Source organism: Somniosus microcephalus, chromosome 25 (assembly GCF_052327205.1).
Source record: "Somniosus microcephalus isolate GS21.2 chromosome 25, FLI_Smic_1.0, whole genome shotgun sequence".
NCBI classification, from domain to species: domain Eukaryota; kingdom Metazoa; phylum Chordata; class Chondrichthyes; order Squaliformes; family Somniosidae; genus Somniosus; species Somniosus microcephalus.
The window spans coordinates 50883888-50906380 of record NC_141011.1 but is presented as its reverse complement, the minus strand read 5'-3'; the positions used below and the strand labels follow the sequence as shown (position 1 = coordinate 50906380).

The window sequence follows — 22493 nt, the reverse complement described above, 5'->3', positions numbered from 1 at the left end:
AGGGCTTGATAGGGTGGATGCTGGGAGAATGTTTCCCTTGGCTGGGGAGTCTAGAACCAGGGGCCACAGCCTGAAGATAAAGGGTCGGCCATTCAGGACTGAGATGAGAAGAAATTTCTTCACACAGAGGGTGGTGAATCTTTGGAATTCTCTACCCCAGAGGGCTGTGGAGGCTCAGTCATTGAGTATATTCAAAACAGAAGTCCATAGATTTCTGACTAGTAAAGGCATCAAGGGGTATGGCGATAGGGCCGGTGAATGGAGTTGAGGCAGAAGATCAGCCATGATCTCATTGAATGGCGGAGCAGGCTCGAAGGGCCGAATGGCCGACTCCTGCTCCTATTTCTTATGTTCTCATGTACAACCAGTCCAGGCGATCACATGGACCTCAGGTTCATCTGGAGTCAAGAGAGGCTGTGACTGCCACATGAGAAAAGTGGTTTCTAGCCACACCTTTCACAGTAAGGGAAATAACCGCATGAACATGGTATGATTAGGATGGGAATTCCCAAGGGCAATCCCACTAAACAGTTTCTGTTGCATTACTAATACTCTCTCCGGTTACAACCACAACACAACAAATACTGTATTCTTTGGCTTCTGCTATTTATTCCAAAAAAAATTGTTTGAGCAAACTGGGTAGTTTCTAATCTCTTTTCATGTTTGGTGTTCCCCTGAAAGAGAGCAAAGTCCAAATTCTGTAATCATTTCACTGAACTGATTAAAGTGAAACCAATAATGATATGTTTCACATCCTCTTTGGCATTTCTCTCTCTCTGGGGAAATCACAGCATATTTATTAATATGCTATTGCAATGAAAAATGACCAAGAGACAATTCCATTAAGGTGGGTATTTTGTATCTGTGGGCATAAAATCAACTCCCCAATCATCGCACTCCACCCAGGCAAAGTCTGGAAAGACTGATTAAATTGAATCAGTGTTAGCTGTGGCTCAGTGGACAGCACACTCACCTCTGAGTCAGAAGGTTGTGGGTTCATAGTCCCACTCGAGGGACTTGAGTACAAAAATCCAGGCTGACACTCCCAGTGCAGTGCTGAGGGAGTGCTACACTGTTGGAGGTGCCGTCTTTCAGATGAATGTAAGAAATCACACAACACCAGGTTATAATCCAACAGCTTTATTTGAAATCACAAGCTTTTGGAGCGCTGCTCCTTCGTCAGGTGAAGTCCTGTTGGACTATAACCTGGTGTTGTGTGATTTCTTACATCAGTCCAACACCGGCATCTCCACACCATGGCTACTGTCTTTCAGATGAGACATTAAACCGAGGCCGCGTCCGCTCTCTCAGGTGGATGTAAAAGATCCCATGGCCACTATTTCGAAGAAGAGCAGGGGGGTTCTCCCCAGTGTCCTGGGGCAATATTTATCCCTCAATCAACGTAACAAAAACAGTTTATCTGGTCATTATCACATTGCTGTTTGTGGGAGCTTGCTGTGTGCAAATTGGCTTGGGTTGTGAAAGGCGTGACAGAAAAAAAATGTAAATGTAAGAATCACAAAACAAATCTTTTGAAGCTTCTACAAACCATGAAGAGTTTTTAAATGGCAAATATTAAAGCTGTTGAATGATTGGAAGAATTGTTCCTTTGTTCTCTATTTTAACATGGTCATCATTAACCAATCTATATTAAACCAGTTGACGATTTCATTAAAATAGCAAGCTGAAATTTTACTCAAATGTGTAAACCAATTTCTTCAAACACGGCAGACGGGTTTTGTGAATGAGTATAAATTGGGGTGGAGACAGGAAACTGTTCCCACTTCTGTGTGTAGATGACTATTGTTAGCGATAGATCGAATAGGCAGATTTCAGCACTCCTAGTGCACACCATGGACACACATAAGGAAATGATACTCCCCCAGCCAATGATGTTCCATTTCAACACAATGAATGCAAGAAAAATCACAAGCTGGGGGTAGACCGTTTTCCAATATGTGCTCCAAGCATGTGCTGGGAGCACCAGGGTGGAAAAATTCCCTTAATATGTTCAAATGATGGCCTTCCTACATTCAGTCTTCTGATCCTCCAACTATTTTCACACAAAAGAGACAAGGGCCTAGATTTTAATATGTTTCACTTCCCCCTTGGCATTCCCTTGGACTCTAGGGGAATCAACGGATATGGGGATCGGGCGGGAAAGTGGACAGCAGAGGGATATTTTTCCTACTTCATGCTCGTAGTTAGTAGTGCAGATTGTAAAATTGTGTGCTGCACATGCCCTGAATTTCTGATATGCATGGATAATGATGATGATGGTTTGACCATTGATGACGACAGCCTAAAATTCATCTCCAATTTAATACAGATTGTGGGTTCTCACATGACTGTAAAGTCTGAATTTCACGCCGAGTATTTTCCCACACACAGGACATCAGATGTCAGATTGACCTAAGGGCTGATCAGTCCTTGATTCCCTTTGGGCTTTCTTTTCTTTGGCTATGACTTCAAGCTTTGTGGTGGCATCGTGAATCACCTTTTGCCACTTTTTTCTGTCACAAGCATCATGCTCCCATGTGTTAGCTGAGATGTCACATTTGTAGATTGGTCATGGGCCGATCCTTGTATCTTCTTAACTGACCACCATGAGAGTGTTTACCATGTGTGGGCTACTGTTGGGTGAGGCTCCCCATCAGTCATTGTCATCATCTTCCTGACCGCACCATGGGCACGTACCATAACTCGCTGAATGATGGTTTCACTAGTTGGAGGTGTAATGTTCAACAATAACTGTTGTCCTTCTGTGACCCGATCAAGGCAGGGGCCTAACCCTGGATATCCGGGCATGTCTCCGCACGCTCAGCCTCTGGGAAACGCCTTTCAGCAGCTGTCGTCCCAAGCCTCAGCGTTTCCTCCAGATATACATCAGTCATTTGTCCTCAGCGTGGCGGGAGGACCTAAACAACAATAACAACTTGCATTTATATAGTGCCTTTAATGTAGAAAAAACATTTCATAGAGGAAGAAAAGAATGGACACTGCGTCTTTGTAGAGAAGTTAGGAGAGGTGACCACACAGACTTGATTGAAAAGATTTGTTTCAAGGAGCCTTTAAAAGGATGAGAGAGCAATAAAGAGGCAGATTGTGGTGTATGTGCCTTTAAGAGCAATTATGGTGTATGTGCCTTTAAGAGCCCCAGGTGTGCGTAATGCCGGTAATTGCCACTTGGGCTATATAAGCCTGTGTATTGTGTATATCCTTCAGAAAACCCCCCCCAGACTTGCTTAGTAAATACCTATGAACCAACTCCTGTCTTCAGTGTCTTTATCTACACACGGACACTACAGTGGCGACGAGGATGGGATGGCCAGCACATGGCGAACCACTGTTGCCAGCATTCTCGCAAAGAAGAGAACAGCTGTCAGTGTGCCGAGGAACCTTGATGTGTGGATCCAGAGTGGTGATTCCACCCAAACTCCAGGATAAAGTGCTAAAGGAGCTTCACGAGGGGCATCTGGGTGGAGTGAAAATGAAGAACCTAGCTAGGGCGTTTGTATGGTGACCAGGTATCGATGGAGACATCAAAGACATGACCAAGAGCTGCCTAGAATGCCAGAAGGTCCAAAATGCTCCGCCACAGGCCCCTCTACATCCATGGGAGTGGCCCTCATCTCCCTGGCAAAGGGTGCACATTGACTTTGCTGGTCCATTTTTGGACTCAATGTTCTTAATCGCAGTTGATGCACACTCCAAGTGGCCGGAGGTAATAAAGATGTCCTCCACCACCACGGAAAAAACCATCACAGTATTAAGGACCATATTTGCCAGGAATGGGCTGCCGGAGCAGATATGTTCTGATAATGGACCGCAATTTGTGTCCGAAGAATTCAGAAAGTTCTTAAAGAACAATGGGGTAAAGCACTACACGTCCGCCCCATACCATCCCGCCACCAATGGATTGGCTGAAAGGTTTGTCCAGACCTTCAAGAAGGCCATCAAGGCCATGGGTAATGAAGACATAAAACTTCAGCACAAGGTGGATAACTTCTTATTTGCATATAGGAATGCAACGCATATGGTTACTAACCAAACTCCCGCCATGATGTTCTACAATAGAAACCTAAGATGCCGGCTGGATTTGGTCAAGCCCAACATCCGAAGGGACGTGGAGAACTGGCAGTTTCAGGGCATGAATGAAAGGCCAACTAGGGCCTTCCAGATAGGCCAACCGGTTTTGGCCCGGGACTACCGTACCGAGAAATGGCAGCCTGGAACTATCTGCACACGATTAGGACCACTGATGTATACCGTGGACATCGGAGACAGCATAATAAGGCGCCATGCTGACCAAATCATCAAGTCATCCGAAAAGGGACAACCTACACCACCACTCTATACATCTAACGATGAAGTAGAGATACCCATATCTACCTCCAATCCGGTGATACTGGAGCCCGATGAACCCGACACTGGCCTTCAAGCCGAATCAGCCTTGCCAGAAGAACCTACTACACCACCAGAAACTACTACACCCCCGAGGCGTTATCCGGACCGAGTCAGGAAGCCTCCTGAGAGACTAACTTATAATTAATTAATACAGCAATGTATATTATTTTGCATATAACATGTAATTAATAATTACTTAAAATATGATGTACTAGTTAGCTAGAAGGGGAGGAATTGTGGTGTATGTGCCTTTATGAGCAATTATGGTGTATGTGCCTTTAAGAGCCCCAGGTGTGCGTAATGCCGGTAATTGCCACTTGGGCTATATAAGCCTGTGTATTGTGTATATCCTTTAGAAAACCCCCCCCAGACTTGCTTAGTAAATACCTATGAACTAACTCCTGTCTTCAGTGTCTTTATCTACACACGGACACTACACAGACGGTATAGGAGGAGGCTCCAGAAAGCAGGGTGAAACAGCTGGTGGTTCTGCTACGAATGATGGATTGGAGGGGTCAGGGAGAGTACACAAGGCCAGAATCAGAGGGCACGGTCATAAGACTGGGAGAGATTGCAGAAGTGCAGCGGTAGAGTGGGCGAGGCCATGGAGAAGCAGCACGTGATCTGTCAGCCACCTTGATGTCCTTGACATCCAAGCCATTGCCATGCTCTAGACCTACTCAGTGTCAATTGCTTCATACAGCCCTTTCTATAAGAGGCTTTGGCAAATAGGCACACCCATGTGAGCTGACTCTCATCCCAGGCTGCTGAGTAACAGGTTAGTGGAGGCTGGAGCCCTCCCTCCCTGCAACCGTTATCCCTTTTTTTGACTAAAAGTCTACCTTGCAGATTGGTCCTGGCTTTTGGACAGGAAGTCATGAGCGAGGGAGGTACGCAGGCCTCTTTTGCAGGTATTCAGTCGGTTTCCACGCAACATTCTATTTGTGCAACGTATGCGTTCCAATTTTCTGCACCTTTATCAAAAAATTGGTCTTTTATTCTTGGCCAGAGTGAAGTACGACGAACAAGTGCAGTTATTAGGCCCCGGTTGCTATAGTTACAGCTGGCTCTCGCTGGTTCGGAGCAGCTCTTTGATTTTTTTATTCAACTGCAGGGGTCTGATAAAAAACATTTTTTTTCCCACACTTTTGTTTGGCCTTTTTTTCTTCCCTCCCACATGGCAGCTGTCCTTCATTCTGCCAGCGCAATTCACACTTCATCCCGAGCCATCCTTTGTTCCTTAACCTGTCCCATTACCAACCCTTCTTGCCTTGAATATCTCTTAATGTCTCTCAATGGCCCAGAACTTGGTGTCGGGGGCTTGCCGCGCGTGCAAGCCCCCGATCTGCACTCACCCTGCGCGCTGACATCTGAAGCCCGGGCCTGCTTGCATTTCCTGTCACAGGCCCGGTTCAGATGTCAGCGCGCTGTGCTTACCTGATCCAGCGGCGTAGTTAGTGCGATGTGCCGGCTGGGATCAGGTGAGCACTGTACAACCAATCAGGGGAGGGGAAGGTTCATTCATGAGTTTGAGAGTAAGAACTGTCAAACTCATGAAAACTACGGGGGCCCAAAACACTATTTAAACTTTAAATAAAAATTAAAAAAACATCCCAATCATTAAATTAAGTATAAATAAGTTTAAAAAAATAATTTAAACAATAATTTTTTTTTTTGAAAAAAATAAATTTTTAATAAAAAGGGTCTAAAACTAAACTTACCTTATTGTAGATTCTTTAAAATAATAAACCTGTGGAAAAAAAATTCTAAATTGCACTAAAACACCACTTACCTGTAAAAATAAATACTTACGTGTGCTTTTTACAAGCGTAAAGACCGGAGGCCTTTAGACATGCGCAAATCCCCCAAAACAGAGGAAATCCAAGACGCACGCGCTGCCCCCTACAGCGCACGCGCTAGCCTCTTCACCTCTTGGGTTAGAGGAGAGGAAATGCCGGTTTTCAGCGCATGCGCTGTGCATGCTGAAAACCGGCATTTCCTCCGGCCAGACGCGTGAGTACCCCTTCCGTACTCACGCGTTTGGGGAGGAATTACTGCCCCAATGTCTCTTAATCTCTCCTGCTTTCTATCCTATCACTGACCTTCCCTTTGTTCTTTCATCCCCTCCCCCTTTTCCCAGCCCCTAACCTTGCTTTAAAATCTATTCCCATTTCCTGCTTTTTTCTCAGTTCTGACGAAGGGTCTTCGACCTGAAAGGTTGACTCTGTTTCTCTCTCCACGGATGTTGCCTGGCCTGCTGAGTTTTTCCAGCGTTTTCTGTTGTTATTTCGGATTTCCAGCATCCGCAGTATTTTGCTATCGTATTAGGGGCCTGATAACAGTTTAAGTTGTTATCTTAGTCAGAATAAATTTGTGATCCATGTACCTCAGACAACTATCACCAAACGCTATTGGTCTCCCGGCTTGTATGAATCAATTTATAAAAATGTAAAGCAATATATAAAATTTAAAATATCTATTCAAATGACTGACCTGTTTTGCTTCAATTTTACCATATTTAAGGCCAGAATTACTTTTACCTCCATTCTCTTTTTCCATCTCTCGGAGCCACTGTGAGATTCCCAGTTATCGTAAAGTATGAAAGATAAAATTAAGACTTTGCATTAAAAATTAAATATAGATGAACAGATGGCTGGCAGCCACAGTGAATTACTGGGGAAGTACTTCAGACAAGCATTTCTATGGTGTCGTAAAGCATAAAAGCATCGCTTGAGTTTATGAACATCGGCACCCAGTGATTTAGTCAGCAATTTGAATTCACTGACAGGGATTCGTTATTCTTTATGATCTGTAGAAGTTTTTTAAATCTGTTTTGTACTCCGGCACATTTAATACAGCAGAGACAGGGTGATAAGAAAGAAAGACAGAAAGAGAAAAAGAAAGACTTGCATTTCTATAGCGCCTTTCACGGCCACCAGACGTCCCAAAGCACTTTACAGAAAAGCGCTTAACACGGCAGCCAATTTGCGCACAGCAAGCTCCCACAAACAGCAATGTGATAATGACCAGATAATCTGTTTTTATTGATGTTGGTTGAGGGATAAATATTGGCCCCAGAACTCCCCTACACTAGACCACTAGGGGAGCTCTGCTAATATTGCTGATAAGTAAATCAAATTATTTTGGTCAAATAGGTAAGTTAGTGCTACTGCAGCGGTGCTACCGGTACAATAGGCTTCAGTGTGTTTAGGCTAGGGTAGGGTAGGGGAATATCAGCTCGGATTCCTGCTTCTGACTGCTATCCAGTGACCCTAGCCTGCACTCCCTTTCTATCTGTGATAAATGGTCACTAGAGTAGAACACTAGCGGGCTGGCTCAGGCCATTAAAATCTACTTCAAAATCAACCACTTCTTGTCAGGAGAGAAGAGATCAAAGTGCGAAAATCAGAAAACAAACTGGAGGAAAAATTTTAACCCTACCACGAGCCCCGCCCCCAGCAGAAACCAGGCGGGTGGGCAGTTAAAGCGCCCCGGGCTACGTACCCACCAGAAAACCGCCTGAATCCCGCTGACCGCGATTTTCACTCAGGCTTCTGGGGATGGTGTCTAAGGCGGGGTCGTCCTTTAAATATGCAGATCAGGAGTCCAGCTTTAACTCCAGCCGAGCGGAGAGGAGAGGCCACGGCTTTCCCGCCAGGTACAGGCCCGTCAGAACCTGCCAGGAAGAAGAAGAGGCGACAAGAGGTAAGTTTCACACTTTGCTTCGTGGGGCCAGGAGGAGCAGGAGCCCGGCAGCCACTTCCCACCCAGTAGGGTGACCAATGTTGGTTGGACACATTCCTGGAAGTTTCAACCGCAAGATTTACGGGGAGGGAGCGGGGTGGGGTGGGGGAGGGGGGATGCAGTTTTGTGGTCCCTCAATTCCTGCCGAATTTAATGGCAGGACCGGATGACCATTTTTGAAATCCATTTCCTGGCCGCAGCCAGCCAGATTGAGAGGCTGGCTAAATGTTGGGCATGTGTGCCTTTGGCACCAGGAGAGACTCCTGGTCAGGCAATGCCTCGATTTCAAAATTCTCATCCTTGTTTTCAAATCCCTCCGTGACCTTGCCCCTTCCTATCTCTGTAATCTCCTCCAGCCTCACAACCCCCCGAGATATCCGCGCTCCTCTAATTCTGTCCTCTTGAGCATCCCTGATTATAATTGCTCCACCATTGGCAGCCGTGCCTTCTGTTGCCTTGGCCCTAAGCTCTGGAATTCCCCCAATAAACCTCTCTACCTCTCTACCTCTCTTTCCTCCTTTAAGACGCTCCTTAAAGCCTACCTCTTTGACCAAGCTTTTGGTCACCTGCCCTAATTTATCCTTATGTGGCTCGGTGTCAAATTTTTTGTCTTATAATACTCCTGTGCAGCCCCTTGGGACGTTTTACTATGTTAAAGTCGCTATATAAATACAAGTTGTTGTTGTTGAGGGAGAGCGAGATGAGGGGCAGGATTTTCATTGGGCCGTGGAGTCGGGATTGGAAGGCATGTGGGGGGTTAAAAATCCCAAAATCGGGGGTCCCGACTCCATCCCGCACCCAACCCGCCTCCATGCCAGTTTCAAAGGAGGCGGGTACCCGCCCCGCACTGGGACCCGCCTACCCGAGGTGGGAAGGGGATTAGTGCCAATTAACTGCCTGTTAACAGGTAGTTAACAGGCAGTTTTTAGCCTAATCCCTATTTTTAATGTTGAAGTGTGGGATTCCCGACGGCTCCAAACCACGCCAAGTTAGAGGAGGCGGACCGTCGGGATGAAGGGCTTGGAGGGGTCGAGATGTCCGGTGTTCAGGTGAGTGTTGGGTGCATGAGTGCAAAGGTAAGTGTGTTTGGTGTGTTTAAAGTGTTCAAAGAAGTTTTACATACCTTTACTTACCTTTACAGCCTTCCTTCCTTCAGGTCTCGGGAGTCCCTCATCTCACCGGTACAGAAAGCAGAATGTCTGCGAGCTGTCAAAAATTGCAGCCTCTGCTTTCTGTTCCGGGGAGATCTCTAAATCATCCTGAGAGGAAGGAATTAACCTGGAGTACAGATTGTCAGTGTTTGACAGCTTCAAACAGCTGTGAAACGCTGATATTTCATCTGTCAAAAGGTCTTGACAGATGAAATGTCAACCTGTGATGTCACCTGTTGCCGGGTGGCCCTTAATTGGCCTGCTGAGCCCGCTGGGCGGGCTCAACAAGGTCAATCAAGTCAAAATCGCGTGGGTTGGCCACAACTTGATGGAGGCGGGACTACAACCCCAAAAGTTGTCGTCCCGCCTCCTACCCACCTCCTCAATGAAAATCCAGCCCTAGGTCTCAGTGTGGGGGTGGGTGGGGGTGGACATTGATGGGGGGGGTGGGGGCCCGAGAGATCGGGGGGAAGATAGAAAAAGATTGTGCAAGGGCCCGGAGAGATCGGGGGAGGATAGAAAAAGATTGTGCAAGGGCCCGGAAAGATCGGGGGAAGAGGGGAGAAGAAGGGGGGGGCCGTGGAGGGCATTGGTCCACGGTGGGGGGTCCAATCGCTGGGGAGGCTAACAAGTTTGCTTCGGGGGCCGGAGGGAGGCAATCCTGCTCCTCCTGGCCTACAAGCAGCGCTGGAAAAGCACATACCTCTTCCACGCAGCAGTCTTGCCTCCCATTAGCTGCCGGGTTTCCCGAGGTCCGGGAAACCCGGCCGGCCAGGGTTAAACCTGGAAGAGAGATAAAATCTGAGGCACGCAGCCTCATTAAAATATTTAAATGCGGGACCCGCCTCTTGGGAGCGGGTTGGTCGTCTGCTCCCGTCTCACCACCGTCAAAACCGGAAGTGGGTGCGTTCGAGGGGGGTTTGGGTTCGGGGTTGGAATTTTTAAATATTTTTACTTCCCACCAGACCCGTTTTTGGGGTTATAATTCCTCCCTTCATCACATGACCTTCTGCCTCCAACCGCCCTGCCCAGTCAAACAGCCATTTATCCCCATCTCTAATACATTTTAAATAACTGATAAATGAAAGTGTTCAAAGAAAATGAAATACACACTCAATTTTTTTTATTACTCCTATGCTTTTTCTCCCGGCTGTCGCTCACAGGCGTGGCCTGGAGATCAATCTTCAATTCCAGGAGACTCCAGGGCCAATCCGGGAGGGTTGGTGACCAATGTTCCCTCTACGCCGCGTCCGTCTGCGGCCGCGCCGCAATCTGTGCAGGCCGGCTCGGCGGCCTTTACGCCCGTGAGTACCGCGCAGGTGCAGAAATTTAAAAGGGTCCGCGCACTGAAAGAAACGGGCCGCGCGGAACAAGGCGCAGCATTATTGGCCACCTGGCCGTCCATTCCGATGTGAAAGTGGCCCAACGGCGTGTGACGGTGGACCTGGGAGCTTCACTACCCGAAACATAGAAACATAGAAGATAGGAGCAGGAGTAGGCCATTCGGCCCCTTGAGCCTGCTCCGCCATTCAATGAGATCATGGCTGATCATCCAAATTCAGTACCCTGTCCCTGCCTTCTCCCCATATCCCTTGACCCCTTTAGCCTTAAGAAATATATCCAACTCCTTCTTGAATATATTTAATGAATTGGCCTCAACTGCCTTCTGTGGTAGAGAATTCCACAGGTTCACCACTCTCTGGGTGAAGAAATTCACCTTGGTTACTGCTGCGGCAGGCAGTTTCTAACCCACCCGCCCAAAACCTGCGCGGAGTTAAAATCGGGGGGACCAGAAAATGAAAAATTGCGTCAATAAGAGGCAATTAACTGCATAATAATAATAATAACAAACAGGATTGGCTCTGAAGCCTATTGTTGCCATCCCATGGAGCGTGTTACAAAGTTGGCAGGGAGCAATATTCTGGCTATTAGTGAACTCTGCAGAATCCCTTGCCAAGACCCACAGGAAGGTCGACTGTGCTAGGGGCCAGTGCATTCAAATATGTGGGTGTATGGCTTCTTACTGTGTAGAGGACAACATCTTTCTACTGAGGGTATAGAATGCAATGTCTTTAATGCAAATGGTTATTTGTCAGAGGAAAAGTGATCTTATTTGAACCGACTCTCCATCACTTGAAGCTCATTTACTGAAGGCCTCGCCCACATGGGTGCAATCCTGGCGCGGGGAGGGGCCATGGGAATCTTGATCTGGTCCCAGTTTTAGTATGCATGCTGCTAAAACACATGAAACTACAGTACCCTGCAGAGCAGGAAATAGGCTCCAGGGCATCAGAGGTCAAATCTAGCCCCCACCCCCCAATTCAGTCTTTTATTTCCAGGATTGGTTCAAAGTTTTGCTTTAAGAGTAGTTGCTAACCTCGCCAAGGTGTGTTTCCCACACTGACACATGCGCCTGAGTTCAATCTGTTTAATGTGCGCCTGGCAGCTCATTCATTTCAGTTCAGGCTCTGGGAATGTTTGAGTGCTATAAATACCGGAGAGTGTAGGTTTGGCTGTGAGTCTGATTCTCTCTCGGTTTCGTTTAAGTCCTTCAAGATGACGTGGCTGCCTCGATGGTCCTGTTTGTTGTCAGTCCGGTAGCGCAGGATGGGAATTTTCTGTGTCCTTGCCTGGAACACTTCCCCGCAGCCTTTGAAGCAGGATACAGGGCAGAGCTATTAATCTTTCCGAGTGCTTTTGTGGCTGTGGAATAGCAGCGTGGGGTGAGAGAGAAAGGAGAGTGAGGAAGGTAAAGAAACACAAATAAGAAGGAAATAAGGGAAGAATAAACACAAGAATAAAAGGAATAATTAATAAGATAGAAAGAACTTGCATTTCTAAAGTGCCTTTCACGACCACCGGACGTCCCAAAGCGCTTTACAGCCAATTAAGTACTTTTTGAAGTGGAGTCGCTGTTGTAATGTGGGAAACGCAGCAGCCAATTTGCGCACAGCAAGCTCCCACAAACAGCAATGTGATAATGACCAGATAATCTGTTTTTAGTGATGCTGATTGAGGGATAAAATATTGGCCCAGGACACTGGGGAGAACTCCCCTGCTCTTCTTCGAAATAGTGCCGTGGGATCTTTTACGTCCACCTGAGAGAGGGGCCTCGGTTTAATGTCTCATCTGAAAGTCGGCACCTCTGACAGTGCAGCACTCCCTCAGCACTGCACTGGAGTGTCAGCCTAGATTTTTGTGCTCAAGTCTCTGGAGTGGGACTTGAACCCACAACCTTCTGACTCAGGGGCGAGGGTGCTGCCCACTGACACAGAGCAGTGTATAGAGAACCTTACCTCTGGCTCACTGGGATTGCTTTATGCTGACACTGGATGACTAAAACGGAAAAGTGTCCCATTTTCCAGCACTGACTTCCATCACTTTGGTTAATGAAAAATTCAGGAATACAGTATAAAGTAAGCATATATAAATTTTAAACATTACTTACTCTGTCTCATTAATACAGTACGGACCCCCACGCAACGAATCCTATTCATGTGTTTCTTTCCTTTTTCTAAATTTATTCATTCCTGGGATGTGGGCGTCGCTGGCAAGGCCGGCATTTATTGCCCATCCCTAATTGCCCTCGAGAAGGTGGTGGTGAGCTGCCTTCTTGAACCGCTGCAGTCCGTGTGGTGAAGGTACTCTCACAGTGCTGGAACAGTCGATATATTTCCAAGTCAGGATGGTGTGTGACTTGGCGGGGAACTTGGAGGTGGTGGTGTTGCCATGCGCCTGCTGCCCTTGTCCTTCGAGGTGGTACAGGTCGCGGGTTTGGGAGGTGCTGCCGAAGAAGCCAACTGCACAGCTGCAATTGCAGTGCGAAAAATCACCATGACTTATGTGACTATGGGAGTCCTGCTGTATTGGATACACTGGTATTCCAAGCTGAGAATGGCAATAAAGCAGGTATTGAAAATTATTTTAAATTTCTTTTTATGTTTAACCCTCCTTTCCAAACCGCTCGCTCCTGTTCACTGTCCTGTGACTCGTACCAACACAGACACGTGTGTCGATTTAGGGTGAGAACAGAATCAGGAGCGATTACGATACACCCCATGGTTGAACAGCCAGTGCTGACGCTCACTGTCTCGCCTCACACATGAAGGGTGGCCACTTGCCCAAGGTTCGAGCCGACAACTAGTGCCTGCGAAACCCTCACCACTACATTCGGAGAGGCGGGAAGAAAGAAGCAAATCATTCAACCGCATAACAGATAGCAAAGCAGCTGATAGAACACCACATAAAACCTAAAAGAAAAATTAAGATAAGATCTGCAGTATTCAGACTGAATGAAAGTGTCTGTGATTGTTATCATTTTCTGTGAGTGTTTTATTTAGTTTGTTTCCTTACTTTCAAGTTTGAGAAGATCATCTTGTGGCATGGCCACAGTATTAGATGTTTATAGTGATGTTTATATAATACACCCTTTCCCCACCTCCCTCTTCCTCTCCTTTAAGCAGTGATTCACTGTCTAGACTCACACATGAGTCAATAGTCACTTCAGTGATGTACACACAGGCGCTGTGATAGAAGGGCCAAGTGGCTATTCTCGGGATAGTCAGAGCTGACATGCAGTTTCCAGAAGAGCTTGCTGGACAGTGATCAAAAAATGGGAGCTTATTCCCTTCTCCAGCAGGTACTTGCCATAGAGGGAGTGCAGCAAAGGTTAACCAGACTGATTCCTGAGATGGCAGGACTGTCGTATGAGGAGCAATTGGGTGGACTAGGCCTGTATTCACTAGAGTTTAGAAGAATGAGAGGGGATCGCATTGAAACGTATAAAATTCTGACAGGACTCGACAGACTGGATGCAGGGAGGATGTTTCCCCTGGCTGGGGGGTCTAGAACAAGGGGGGTCACAGTCTCAGGATACGGGGTAGGACATTTAGGACTGAGATGAGGAGAAATTTCTTCACTCAGAGGGTGGTGAACCTGTGGAATCCTCTACCACAGAAGGCTGTGGAGGCCAAGTCACTGAATATATTTAAGAAGGAGATAGATAGATTTCTAGCCACAAAAGGCATCAAGGGGTATGGGGAGAGAGCGGGAATATGGTATTGAGATAGAGGATCAGCCATGATCATATTGAATGGTGGAGCAGGCTCGAAGGGCCGAATGGCCGACTCCTGCTCCTATTTTTCGATGTTTCTATGTTACTGATTTATCATTGGAAACTGCTTCCCAGTTATCGCTGCTGGAAAGTGTGTGTGTGGACATCAGGCGCGGGCCTGCCTGTGATGTTCACAACAGTCGATTACCCGCTGATGCTCACTGATGTACGATGAATCTACTAAATGATGGCCCCAGTGTAAAATACAGGAGCAGGATCTGGGAGTATTTTTGTTTTAATCATTCTTGGGATGTGGCACATCGCCGTGGGTTTGGAGTCACATATAGGCCAGGCTGGGCAGATTTCCTTCCCTAAAGGGCATTAGTGAACCCGGTGGAGTTTTTTAATGACAATCTGGTGGTATCATGATCACTGATGTAAGAAAACTACTAGGCACTTGGTCTAAGCGTTAAACAAAGCTTTAATCAACTGTTTTACAACATGGAGGTCTAGTTGTGTCCTTCACTAGTTCCTGTTAAAGAATGTCCTGAGCAAGCTGGGCCCATGCCCGAGTATTTATACTCTCCCTGGACAGCACCACCAGCAGGCCGCCCAGTATTATTTCATAAGTCATTTCCACATGAATGACTAGATTCATGTCAATCACCATTACTGATACTAAGCTTTTTATTCCAGATTTTGTAATTCATTGAATTTAAATTCCCCCAGCTGTTGTGGAGATTTCGAACTCGTGTCTCTGGATTATTTGTGTCCAGGCCTCTAGATTACTAGTCCAGCAACAAACCACAATGCTGCTGGACCCTACTGATAGATAGCTGACTAAAACCAACAGCACATTGTGAAGTAGCACTAAGGAAAACTCATCAGATCTTGGAATTTATAACTCGAAGGATGGAGCACAAATCCCAGGAGGTGATAATGTCCATACAAGGCACTGGTACAGCCACAGCTGCAGCACTGTGTCCAGTTCTGTTTGTTGTACTACAGCAAGCATATCCAGGCATTAGAGGACTGCAGAGAAGGGCTACAAAACCAATCTCTGGCTTGAGGTATCTGAGCTATGAGCAGAGAATGAAGAGCCTGGAATTGTTTCCTCTGGAGAGAAATAAAAGCTTAGGGAGGTGATATTCAAGTTCAGTAATCATGTGGAGCAGTAACACCGGCCCTGTTTCTGTGCTGTAAATTCTATGTAATTCAACAGTCTACCCAATAATAGGGTAGATTTTAACTATTGGTTGGCTGACCAGTCGGCTGATAACCCCTACGGGAGGCCCGGTCCATTTTGAGAGCCGAGCCTATTTAGGGACAGGGGTCACAGTCTCAGAATAAGGGGTGAGATGAGGAGGAATTTCTTCACTCAGAGGGTGGTGAATCTTTGGAATTCTCTGCCCCAGAGGGCTGTGAATGCTGAGTCTTTGAGTATATTCAAGGCTGAGATCGATAGAATTTTGGACTCTAGGGAAATCAAGGGATATGGGGATCGGGCGGGAAAGTGGAGTTGAGGTCGATGATCAGCCATGATCTTATTGAATGGCGGAGCAGGCTCGAGGGGCCGTATGGCCGACTCCTGCTCCTATTTCTTATGTTCTTATTTAGCCTTCAGCCGGTGGGCTGCAGGCAGAACACGAGAGTTCGGGGACAGTGCGCCGGCCCCAGCCGCTGCATTGCTGGGCGGCCCGGGGGGTGGGGGGTCCGGATCTTGGGGTGGGGCGAGCCGGCGCAGCAGGATTTTGTGGAACCCCAGAGGAGCACTCCTGCTCCTCCTGACCCCATAAAAATAAACACAGACTTGCCTGTCGGCTCCTCGTCAGAATGGGCCTGTCCTAAAATGGCAAAAGGCGTCTCAGGTACGTCATAACGCCCCGATTTGCATTTGTGATGGGGCCTGCTGCCTGACTCAGGCAGGTGCTCCGGCCGCTCAGCAGTAGGCCCGGGAGGAATGCGGTGGCAATGCGGCAGTGGGAATGGGGCGGTAAGTCATTGTAGTGCCACTACACAATGTGGTGTTGGTTTTAGTGAGCTTTCTATCAATACTCCTGACATGAATCTGGTCATTCATGTGGAAATGACTCATGAAATGATACTGGGCGGCCTGCTGGTGGCGCTGTCCAGGGAGAGTATAAATACTCGGGCATGGGCCCAGCTTGCTCAGGACATTCTTTAACAGGAACTAGTGAAGGACACAACTAGATCTCCATGTTGAAAAACAGTTGATTAAAGCCTTGTTTAATACTTAGACCAAGTGCCCAGTAGTTTTCTTACGTCAACTCCCACCATTCCCCACCACTGATGCCTCCTTGCCCATACTCTCCGGGTCTCCCTCCCTGAACCACTTCCACTCCTCACTTCTCTGTCCATTGCTCTTGACTAAGGTTTTGCTCAGCTTCTCCAACTTCCCCACCGTCGCCTCCATTCCTTTTATCTAAAGCACCATGGAGCATTTTCTATGTTAACGACAAGATATAAATGCAAGTTGTTGTTATCGTCTCAAACAGGCCGTGGCCTTGACATCACAGACAGCAAGACTTGTTGGAGGCGGCGCAGAGAAACTATCTACTGGCCAACTGCTGTTTCCTGCCCCAAACCCACTGTGGTGGATTATCTACGTTGTGTTCTCGGGCAGCGCGGTCCTAACTCCAGATACAGACCATGCGTTACTGGCTCGAGTTGGCAAAGGTCCCACAGAGGCTTTGTCTACATGTTTGCTGGGACATTATCAGGCTGCCCCACAGCTGGTGGGTGCATCTTCTCACTCCTAGGAGGGAGAACTATGCAAGCCAACGGGTAGCAAGGGTTCCTTCTCCCGCTGACAGCAGGGTGAATGTTTGGAAATTCCTGTCATTGCTCTGGTGGCCATTAGGATTAGCATGCAGAAGGGCTGGAGGTAGCAGCATGACCAGACTTTGTGGCTAATTGGTTATTGAATAAACTCTGGCTGCTGCGTAGGCTTGGAATCCAACCCCATTCTCGAGATAGAAAAGCAAGCTTGTGGCAGAGGCTGACCCTCTCCTTTTCCATTACTTCAGATTTTGGAAAACCTCACTTCAAATCTGTACAGTGCTTCTCTTCTTCTTCTTCTTAGGCAGCCCCTCGGAACCGAGGATGACTTGCTTCCACATTAAAAATGAGTTCTCAGGTGACTGATGAGTCCAATGCGGGACCTACAGTCTCTGTCACAGGTGGGGCAGACGGTGGTTGAAGGGGCGGGTGGGTGGGGTGCTTGGGTTGACGTGCGCTCCTTCCGCTGCCTGCGCTTGGCTTCCACTTGCTCCCAGCGAAGAGACTCGAGGTGTTCGGCGCCTTCCCGGATGCTTCTCCTTCACTTTGTGCGGTCTTGGGCCAGGGATTCCCAGGTGTCGATGGGAATGTTACACTTTTTCAAGGAGGCTTTGAGGGTGTCCTTGAAGCGTTTCCTCTGCCCACCTGGGGCTCTCTTGCCGTGCCGGAGCTCCGAGTAGAGCGCTTGTTTTGGGAGTCTCGTATCGGGCATGCGGACAATGTGACCCGTCCATCGGAGCTGATTGAGCGTGGTCAAAGCTTCGATGCTGGGGATGTTGGCCTGAGCAAGAACACTGACGTTGGTGCGCCTATCCTGCCAATGGATTTGCAGGATCTTGCGGAGGCAGCGTTGGTGGTACCTCTCCAGTGCTTTGAGGTGCCTGCTGTACATGGTCCATGTCTCTGAGGCATACAGCAGGGCGGGTATTACTGCTGCTCTGTAGACCATGAGCTTAGTGCCGGGTTTGAGGTCCTGGTCTTCAAACACTCTCTTCCTCAGGCGACCGAAGGCTGCACTGGCACACTGAAGGCGGTGTTGGACTTCGTCGTCGACGTCTGCCCTTGTTGACAGTAGGCTCTGTACAGTCTCTGTACAGTGCACCACAATTGCCACTGCACCAGAATTATGGATAATTTGACATAATTTGTCTCCAACAAAGAAGCCTCCGCTTGAGTTATTGTAACAAATTTAACCCCATAACAGCTTCAAAGAGGCCCACTTAGAGTGGAGACATAAACCCAGTGTTATTTTAGTTTCTAGGATCTACATACGTTATAGTTGTTGAGGCATAAAGACTGATTTCCCTGGACTCTGGTTCCATAATATTTTTTATAACAATACTCTGGGATGCAGGGAGGATGTTTCCCCTGGCTGGGGAGTCTAAAACTAGGGGGCATCATCTCAGGATAAGGGGTCGGCCATTTAGGACTGAGATGAGGAGAAATTTCTTCACTCAGAGGGTGGTGAATCTTTGGAATTCTCTACCCCAGAGGGCTGTGGAGGCTCAGTCGTTGAGTATATTCAAGACAGAGATCGATAGATTTTTGAATATTAAGGGAATCAAGGGATATGGGGATAGTGCAAGAAAGTGGAGATGAGGTAGAAGATCAGCCATGATCTTATTGAATGGCGCAGCAGGCTCGAGGGGCCAAATGGCCTATTCCTGCTCCTACTTCTTATGTCCGTATGTACTGAGAGAGCATAAAGTAGTAAACACTGTTACAAATACTCCAACATGTGCTGCGACAGGGCTCAGACCACTTTTTGATTCGGTTGTTACTGGTAAGAAAGAACTTGCATTTCTACAGCGCCTTCCACAACCTCAGGATGTCCCAAAGTACTTTTGAAATGTAGTCACTGTTGTAATGGCGGCAGCCAATTTGCGCACAGCAAGATCCCACAAACAGCAATAAGATAATCACCAGATACGTAGGATTACACAGGATATACGGCACAGAAACAGGCCATTCGGCCCAACCAGTCCATGCCGGTGTTTATGCTCCACTCGAGCCTCCTCCCGTCTTTCCTCATCTAACTCTATCAGCGTAACCCTCTATTCCCTTCTCCCTCATATGCTTATCTAGCCTTCCCTTAAATGCATCGATACTATTCGCCTCAACCACTCCCTGTGGTAGCGAGTTCCACATTCTCACCACTCTCTGGGTAAAGAAGTTTCTTCTGAATTCCCTATTGGATTTCTTGGTGACTATCTTATATTGATGGCCTCTAGTTTTGCTCTTCCCCACAAGTGGAAACATTCTCTCTGTATCTACTCTATCAAAACCTTTCATAATTTTAAAGACCTCTATTAGGTCACCCCTCAGCCTTCTCTTTTCAAGAGAAAAGAGACCCAGCCTGTTCATCCTTTCCTGATAGGTGTGCCAGATAATCTGTTTTTTTAGTGACATAGGTGAGTGCCTCACTGCTACAGTGTAAACAGGATGGTTTACATTTTTCCCAACTGCTATCCAGAGCAAATTATGCTGGCTCTCCGGGTATCTGGATCAACGGGGCTTAGGGTGTTCTGTTTCCCACATTACAACAGTGACCACACTTCAAAAGTACTTCATTGGCTGTAAAGCCCTTTGAGACGTCCGGTGGTCGTGAAAGGCGCTGGAGAAATGCAAGTCTTTCTTTTTCTTTTTTTTTATCTAGAGGCTAACAGATGAGAAAATCCAGTCCCTTTTTATTAATTTAACCCAAGATTGTATTTTGAATTCTTTTAATTGTAATGGAAAATTTTGCGATATGTTAATCAGCAGTTTGAAGTGTTTTATCCAATTCACAAAAATAGACAGGAAACTGGTTGTAGACAGAAAATGTCTTTGAATTGAGATTCATTAATCAGTCATTTAGAGGAAGCGACTGCAGCAATAGAACTACCTCAGTTTCGTCAGATAACCAGCTTGACCATATTGGCGGTGTTAAAGATCTGCAAGGAAAGAATGCCAGTCAAATCCAAATCTACCCCAACACCTTTTTTCTGTTGCCAATTTTCTCCCCTCCTCCTCTTCACCTGGAAGCACGGAGTCCAACTGGGCTAGAGTTCCAAAGGCAACCTTCTGTACCTCAGCCAGATGTTCCTTATAAACGTGCGAACCTTGAACAGTGAATGTCAGCAGAACTGCCCATCAACCCCCCCTCCCACCCTTCCCCCCTGCTGCACCCATCCTGTCCTCACTTGTCCTCACCTGCCCTCACCTGTCCTCACCTGCCCTCACTTGTTCTCACCTGCCCCCACCTGCCCTCACCTGTTCTCACCTGCCCTCACTTGTTCTCACCTGCCCCCACCTGTCCTCACCTGCCCTCACTTGCCCCCACCTGCCCTCACTTGTTCTCACCTGCCCCCACCTGTCCTCACCTGTCCCCACCTGTCCTCACTTGTTCCCACCTGTCCTCACTTGTTCCCACCTGTCCTCACTTGTTCCCACCTGCCCTCACCTGTCCCCACCTGCCCTCACTTGTTCTCACCTGCCCCCACCTGCCCTCACCTGTCCCCACCTGTCCTCACCTGCCCTCACTTGTTCTCACCTGTCCCCACCTGCCCTCACTTGTTCTCACCTGTCCTCACTTGTTCCCACCTGTCCTCACTTGTTCTCACCCGCCATCACCTGTCCTCACCTGTCCTCACCTGCCCTCACCTCCATAACCCAGTGGCACTTTAGATACACAGAATTTCATAGAATCTACAGCACAGAAACAGGCCATTCAGCCCAGCCAGCCTGTGCTGGTGTTTGTACTCCACATGAGTCTCCTCCCATTCCATCTCCCTCATCTCAACCTTTCAGCATTTCTTTCTATTTATTTTCTCTCATGTACTCGTCTAGTTTCCTTTTGAAAGCATCTAAGCTATTTGCTCAACCACTTCCTGTGGTAGCGAGTTCCACATTCTAACCACTCTCTGAGTAAAGAAATTTCTCCTTATTTCCCTATGGATTTATTAGTAACTATCCTGTATTCATGGCCCCTAGTTTTGGATTCTCCCACAAGTGGAAACATTCTCTCCACATCTACCCTGTCCAACCCATTCATAATATTAAAGACCTCGATCAGATCACCTCTAAGCCTTCTCTTTTCTACATTTCCTACATCACAACAGCAACTTCACTTCAAAAAGTACTTCATTGGCTGTAAAGCGCTTTGGGACGTCCTGAGGTCATGAAAGGCGCTATAGAAATGCAAGTCTTTACAACTCCAACCTGTTCACTCTTTCCCGATCGCTGTAATCTCTCAGTTATGGTACCATCCTTGTCAATCCTTTTTGCACTTTCTCCAGTGCTTCTGTGTCCTTTTGATAGTGTGGAGACCAGAACTGTGCTCGACACTCTAATTGTGGACTGACCAGGGTCCTACACAAGTTTAACATAACTTCACTACTTTAAAATTCTATACCCCTAGAAATAAATCCCAGTGCTTTGTTAGCATTTTTAATTGTCAATTACAGCATGTCTGTCACCGCCCTGCTGAAGTAAGCTAATTCAGTACATCTGGTGCCTGGGAACACCTGGCTACCACTGTTCAAAGACTGACTCAGTACAGTAATTTGCAACTGAAGAGTTAGTTTAAATGAAATGGTAAGAAAAACAATAATGGCTGGTTAACATAATTTCAACCTTTATATTGTTATATAATCAATTTCTGTTTCACTGTCAAGAGTCAAGCTAAAGATGTCCTTCAATTAGAGTCATGAGGTTTAATGCAAGGGCATAATGACTTAACATAAATGTAGTTGTTATCTATAAACGGCAGAGTTACATTGAAGAGAAGACTCATTAATGGACTTGTTCCATAAAATCCATTGTCACTTACACCTAATATATTGTACCTCTGCTCTTCTTATTGATTTTATTAATGATTTTTGATTTTTGAGAGGTTTAAAGAATATTTCCTTTGGGAATACGAAAAGGTAAAGTTATTTTAATCCTACTTTGAGACAGGTTGCTGGACAATAACAGCACCAGATATTTTCTCTTCACTGAAATAATGATTCACATGTGTCCAGGGCGATGATTTTTCCCAGTTTTCTATCCTCCTGTCCTGAAGACACTTACTGAGGCGCAGGTGATGATAGCTGGCTGGTGCTTTATACAAGTGGCCTTTCTTCATGTCTGTGTTTGGAGAGCATAGCCTCGAAATTGGGGAGCGTCCATTTCTGGGGCACAGTTTAAATACCCGGTGCCAGAATGGAGCGGTCCGAGGAGCCCTCGGTATTGGCCTGCTCTCCTCCTATGTACGCTTGAGGGAGGGAAGGCACTTCAAGAAAGACTTGCATTTATATAACACCTTCCACGTCCTCCGTATATCCCAAAGCCCTTCACAATCAATCACTTTTACTATT

At 47.0% G+C, this 22493-nt stretch overlaps 1 long non-coding RNA gene across 2 annotated transcripts in view; it reads right to left on the bottom strand.

The window, feature by feature from the left end:
* Positions 1–2303: 2303 nt before the first annotated feature.
* LOC147100794 (uncharacterized) overlaps positions 2304–22493 on the bottom strand; it is a 49813-nt gene continuing 29623 nt past the window's right edge. Inside the window, exons 2-4 of one of the 2 annotated variants that reach the window (XR_015073576.1) lie at positions 11798–12005; positions 7916–8083; positions 2304–2918 (exon numbers count right to left, since the gene is read on the bottom strand). This is a non-coding gene — a long non-coding RNA (uncharacterized LOC147100794). Of the gene's footprint in view, positions 2919–4304; positions 6979–7915; positions 8084–11797; positions 12006–22493 lie in introns of those variants that run through there. The other variant, XR_015073577.1, reaches the window with a different exon arrangement.